This window comes from Dermatophagoides pteronyssinus, unplaced genomic scaffold (genome assembly GCF_027571235.1).
Source record: "Dermatophagoides pteronyssinus isolate colony J.1.1.1.1 unplaced genomic scaffold, Derpt_VIB-CSIC_2022.12 sq0030, whole genome shotgun sequence".
NCBI classification, from domain to species: Eukaryota; Metazoa; Arthropoda; class Arachnida; order Sarcoptiformes; family Pyroglyphidae; genus Dermatophagoides; species Dermatophagoides pteronyssinus.
The window spans coordinates 9984-16846 of NW_027461554.1; the positions used below are offsets into that span (position 1 = coordinate 9984).

At 28.8% G+C, this 6863-nt stretch overlaps 1 long non-coding RNA gene across 1 annotated transcript; it reads right to left on the bottom strand.

The window, feature by feature from the left end:
- Window positions 1–1622: 1622 nt before the first annotated feature.
- Window positions 1623–2829, bottom strand: LOC142645936 (uncharacterized). The gene is made up of 2 exons (XR_012846958.1): window positions 2477–2829; window positions 1623–2352 (listed from the first exon to the last, which is right to left on the bottom strand). It is a non-coding gene; the product is annotated as an uncharacterized LOC142645936 (long non-coding RNA).
- Between the last annotated feature and the right edge of the window lie 4034 nt (window positions 2830–6863).

The following is a 6863-nucleotide window of genomic DNA, read 5'->3' on the forward strand; positions in this document are numbered from 1 at the left end:
AACCATTCAACCATCAACAACAACATTATGATGGCAGCCATTGACTGACAAAGTTAAAATAGATATTTTGATATCATGATCATTATTGGATGATACAAGATGGACATTGTTGGTTGTTATTGTAGGCATCTAATTATCATATTCTGACAACAACAACAACAACAACAACTGACAGAATCAGAATATTTAACATCAAAAAAAAAAAAAGAATCAAATCAATTCCACTTGTGTATAACACGTGAATTTTTTTTTTGTTGAAATTTGAATCAACCCTTTGAATCAATCAATTAAATTGATCTCATTTTTCATTGTGTTTGTGTGTGTTTATGTGTGTGTTTACCGTGAATTACATTTAAATTACAGGTGGCAGTGATTTTTGAGTAAAATTTCAACTAAATTAAATTAAATGTCATCCAAATTCAATCGATAATCAAATTCATTGATCAGGTGTATGTGTGTGTGTGTGTGTTTCAGTGTTTTTTCTTTATCCAGTTTCAATATCATCATTATCATTTTTCACAATAAACTGAAATCGATAATAATAACAACCAAAAAATAGAAAAAATCGATTGTCATAGTGATTTGATTTTAATTTACAAAAAGCCAACCAATAATAAAAAATCGATCGATATCGATCAATTAAATAAACGTCGTCTACTACAATACAACCATTCTTTTTTTTTCTCCCAACGATATTGATCATTATCGTAAAAATATGATGGTATTTTGATTTCAAATCAAATCAAATCAAATCGATCAATCGATCGATATTCATTGATTGATACAATTTTTAGCTACTTATAAAAGTAATTTGTTTTGTGAAACAAATAACAACAACAACAAATTTATCATAATTTAATTAAAAAATTATCGATCACAACAACAAAAACAAAACAGGTCAGTTTAACACTTTTGTTTCTCTGGGATAAATATTCCCCGAACAAAAACAAAAAAAAACATCGACACAATTTTTTTTTCCTTGTTGATATTTTCAACAACAACAACAACAAAAATTTTGCTTTGTTTCTGGAACATTTTTTTTTCTTCTTCTGTTTACTTTGTTTCAGCAGTTTTTTTTTGTATTCATAATGTTCACACCGTTGTTGTTGTTGTTGTTATCAGTTACCTTAGTGGCTGACATTGTGGACATTTGTTTGTTGTTTTTTCTCTTTGAGAGAAATCCTAATTGATCATTAACATTTAAAAGTGGTTTTTTGGTTTCTTTTGGGTCTCAAATTGTTTTTTCTCTTCTCGTTCTCTTCTTTCGTTTCATTTTTCTTCTTCTAAATCATTTTTTTTCTCCAACCAATGATACGACCCTGTTTCATGTAAAATTTTTTTTAATGAATTTGGTACGTTCATCATCACCATATATGCACGAATTTGGCAGCTGGCCTTTATTATTATTATTATTTTTTTGGTTTTGGTTCGATATTTATTGGTCAGATCTATGAAAAATTGAATTTTTTTTTTTTTTTTGGTTTTCCCCTTCACTTTCTGTTAACATTTTTCTTTCCTTCCTTCCCCCCATCATCATCATCATAATAATAAAAGAATAGACCTATTCAAAACTGCTTGCTAACTACGGCAGCTATTTTCAATTTTTGTTTTCTCTGGTCAGACACAGACCTAAATATATTTAAACAGCAAGCAAGCAATCAAGCAAGCTGTTTGTGTGATTCATACAGAGAGTGAGAGAGAGAGAGAGTAAGAGAGGAAAATAAATGATCATTTTTCTCTATGTAGTCTGGTTTTGCCTGTGCAATTTTTTTTTCTTTTTGGTTTGGTTTTTGTCATCTGAGTTAGTTAATGTAAGTTGAGTGAAGTGAATGAGATTGGATCCACTGAGCTCAACCGACCAACCAGGATTTTCTTTTCTGTTGTTGTTGTTGTTTGTTTGTTTGTTTGAAAAAAACAACAACCAAGCCGAACTACGCAAGCTATATATGCGCGGCGTATTTTGTTTGGTTGAAAATTGAATCACTCAATATATATTGCACTTGCAATTGGAAACTCTAAAATGTCTGTGTGTCTGTACGTTGTGAGAAACCAGAAGTATGAAAAATGAATTTTAAAAAAAATAACGAGAATTTATGAAAACAACAACGGACAACATTGTCGTCTTGGTTTTATCGTGGTCATTTGTCGATGTCCATTAACCAACCAACCGACCATCATTATCATTAGCCACTACCATCTGATTTTTTCTTTTTGGATAACAATAATAATTTTTGTTCTTTTCAGTGGTAGAGGTCATCGTGATGATGATGATCATCATTATCATCATGTCCAAACGATCATTGTCGATCAAACCTCCAAAGTTCCAAGGTCCTCGAACATATTTTTCTTCTTCTGTTCAAAGTTGAAAACCGAACAAAAAAACGTTAAGAGAAAAAATTTCAAAAAAAACTTTAAAACAGCATTCACACGGATAGGATTTTATAGTTTTTTTTTTAAATTTTATTTTTAAACTTACGAACAGCTTGTTTACGGAAAAAATTCTTCTAATTTTGCCCACTCTCTTTTTTGACCTCAGGTCATTATCATCATTATTATAGTGATGTGCGAGAACTGAATTGATGATGAAAGCGATAACAGTGTTGTTATGATGATGATGATGTTAATGGTGATGGCGGTGGTGGTGAAAAGTCACAAAAAACAAAACTATTGTGATCGATTTTTGGCCTTCTGTGTTAAAATAATAATAATAATTTTTTTTACGAAAAAAAAATATTGCTTTGAGGGTTTTTTTTCTATCGATCGATTGAATTAACTGAATTTTTTTCACTGAAAAATTCTCACTTCTATTCTAGGTCATTTGGAAATTTTATTTCAAAATTGGAAAAACTGAATGAAAAAAGCCCTTTTCCAAAAAAAAATTATTTTAGCTTCTGATGAAACATTTTTTAAAAATTTCAATCCATCTTTTCTCTGTCAAATTGTCACCAAAAGTATTTTTCATCATCATCATCATCATAATGATGATGACATTTATCATTTTGCTGTTTTTTTTAGTTTAACCCCTTTTTTTCTTCTTCATCCAGTTAGTTAGTTGGTGGTTAAAATGATTAGTTTATGGCTGGCTGGCTGGCTGGCTAGTCGGTTTAGTTTGGTTTGAAAGGCGACTAGATTGATTAATCTTTTTCATATGTCGTAAATTATTATTAAAGATTATGATTTAAACGAAGAAATTCGAATGAAATTTTTGAAATATCAAACACGTGTGAATTATTAGTTAGTTAGTTAGTCGTTTGACAAAACACGTGTTTGATTGAATGAATTGATTTTTTTTTGTTTGTTTGTTTTTCAAATGAAAATTAATTTCAATTTAGTCAATTCTTCATTTGTTCAACATCCTTTTAACACCACCCTCCCCAATTTTTTTTCCAACCAGAAATAACTGATTTAAAAAAATCTTGATGAACCCGGATGATCATTATTATTTAAATAACCATAATCAATTTTGCTACATCATCTCGAACAAAAAACCAAAACTAGGACATCTAGGATGATGATTGGTTGTTGTGTTTGTTGTTGATGATCATGATGATGATTATGATGATGAAAATGATTATGTTAATTATGTTTAATCATTAATTACCACATAACAACAACAACAACAACAACAAATTATTATAAACAGGAACATAACCTGTTGACAATTTTATCATGTCAAGTAGTTTTTTTCATTCGTTTACATCGACCAAAAAAAACCACCATTTTCTTCAGAGGAAAAAAGTCACGTTTTTTTTTGCTGAAAAATTACCTAATTATTAATGAGGTGTGAAATGGACTTTAATGGTAGAAAACGACGAAGAAGAAGAAGAAGAAGAAATCACATTTTTCCTTTTTTTTTCTAGGTCAATTTTACAGTTTTTGTGTGTGTTTCATTTCAAATATATATCAACCGACCGTGTTTTTTTTTGATTCCAATTTCGTTGTTTGTTTCTCTTGAATTGGATATTTTTATTCATTCATTCAAAAGGAAAATATTGACAACAACAATAACGAAGTGTTTTTTTGTTTTGTTTATTTATTTGCAAAAAATTTGATCAAATTTTCATTCATTCATTCATTTAAATCATGATGTAAACATCCGAACGAAAAAAAAAATCGCTTCTGGCCATCATCAGGATGGTGATCATCTTTGTGATTTGACAATCTAGATTTCTGTTCATTTATTTCATGACACACACACTGTGAATACAGCGGCAAAAGAATTTAGAAAAAAAAATGTCTGAAAATAGAGCGCAAAATGAAAAATATCTAATCTGTGATCGATTGGCCTCGATTTATTACTTTTATAGTATGTGTGTATGTGTGTAATACTCGTTATTCACCAAAAATAGAAAGAAAAGAAGAAAACAACATTTCAACATTAACATTAAATCCTTGATCCTGACACTTATATATTTTTTTGTATTTAGAAGAAGAAGAAAAAAAACAAGATTTATCGCTATGCTAAAGTGAATGGAAATTTTTGTTTGTTTTATAAAGCCTGCTGCTGCTGTTTTATTCTGTTGATCCATTTGAATTTGAAACAGCCAAATATGAAAATTGACTGATTTGAAGAATTTTTTTTCCTCATGGATTATGGAAATTTCTTTCTTTTCTTTTAGATAAATATTGTGTAAAAAAAAGAGTGAAAAACATTCTGTTTTTGGCCATTTGCGTTAATACTTTATGATAATAATATATTTGACGCCAATTGATGTTAATCCGGACTATTTTTACCCCAAAAAAAAACAAACTGTTTTTGTTACTATATCAACAAAGATGATGCCGTTTTTTAAAAAAATCTAAAGTTTTACCACATACATTCAAATCTTGAAATATGTAGAATCCAAAACAAAAAAAAGCGATTCAATCATCATTATTCATTGAAAATCTTCTTGTTTTCACAAACGAGATTTCCGGATCTTTTTGTCTGGTCATGTTGTTGTTATCGTCGTTCGAGGACAGTGTCATCCAACAACAACAAACAAACAAACAAACATTTGTCATGAATTGACAAACACACACACACACTGTACTTTGAAATGAAAAATGATGTAGATCATTATCATCATCATCATCATCATCATCAACATTATTGACTGATAATAATTGGATATTGAAGTTTTTCTTTTCTGTTTTTCTGTTTTTTTTGTTTTCAATTTTGAATTATGACCAAAAAGAAAGAAACTGTATATCCTTAATAATAATGATCAATCGAAAAGATTGAAATTTTTCTTTTCTTTCGTCTTCTTTCGTTTTCCCTTGTTTGCAAATAATGATAATAATTTTATGGAAAAAAATGGAACCAAAAATTCATTGACTTTATCTGACGTTGTTGTTGTTGTTTGATTTAGGATCTATTTTTAGTTTGAAATATTGATAGAGAAAGAGAGAGAGAAAAAATGATTCTCTTGTTGCCAATAATATTGATGATGATTCTTGAAAATTTTTCAAATTCGTTTTTTTTTCTGATGAAAAAATATTTTCCAAAATTTTTCTGGTTGACTAATTTTTTGTTTTCTCTGTTCTGTGTTCTGTGGAAAAATTACTTTAAATTTATTTTATTCCGAGAAAAAAAGAGAGACCGACCGACCGTTAGACGATAAACGATGATCATTTTAATCCCTCTTCTCAGTTTATCAATTGTCATCATTATCGTTAAATTTTAAAAAATTTAAAAACGAAAAAACTCGAAAAAATGTTCGAAATGAACATGCGCATTTAGACAGACAGCAAAAATGCATGATGACAGTGGGTGGGTGGGTGGTTGGTTGGATGACACCAAATAGGATTAACAATCATCATCATCATCATTGATAATAATAATTTTCATTTTCATTAAATAATTTGTTGAGTGAATTAACAAATTTTCATTTTCACTTTCACTATAGAGAAATGGTTGACTTTTTTTTCTCTCTCTCAATTTCCACACTGACAATTTCCATTGGATTAACTTGATGCTGTCTTTTTTTTCCTTACGAATGTTTCAATGTGTCACCAATATTTTTTTTGGAGAAAATTATCAAAAACATAAACCAAACCAAGCACACACACTTAACAAATATCAACAACAACAGAAAACCAGAAATCCAATTTAATCACAAAGCATTGATGAATAAATGAATGTTTATTTTAAGTGGAAAAATGAAAGAAAAAGAAAAAGAAAATACTTACTTTCACCACTGTTACCGAGGTGATCATCCAAAAAAAAATCCAATTCCAAAAATCTCCATATTGTATTATATTATTCAATGCCAATGCCGTGGCCATAGCAATATATTATAATCATAATCAAAATAAATTTTCTCTGGTGTTTTTTTGTTTTGATCCAATCATTATTTTTTGGATATGAAAAGGTCGTGACCGAGGCATCTACTGCTTGTTTATTTTCATTAGGGTCAAAGGTCAAATCGAAAAACCAAAAACAAAACAAAATGAAGAATAATTTTCAATCGTTTTTTTCATAACCACAACAAAACATCCTTGATTGACTAATGAATATCAAATCAAATTTCATTTTACCTTTGGAATTCTTTATTTCTTCATTTTTTTCAATCAGTTCAGGTTTCGCTGTTTTATCAATCGATTTTTTTTTTCTTGATTCTAATTTCATTTATTCAATCAAGCGATGCGAAAAATTTGAAATTTTATGATTTTGATCATAATCATTTTTCCGGATTTACTGATGAATTTTAATTGCAAAATTTTTGTTTTTTGTTTTTTGTTTCTGTTCGCTGAATTATAATAAGGATTTTTTTTCTGCCTTTTTTTCTGATCGTAAATAATTGAGATTCATCGTTGTTTGAAACAACAAGAAGAAACAAAAATCATTTTCCAATGAAGAAACAAAGTCAATGAACATAATA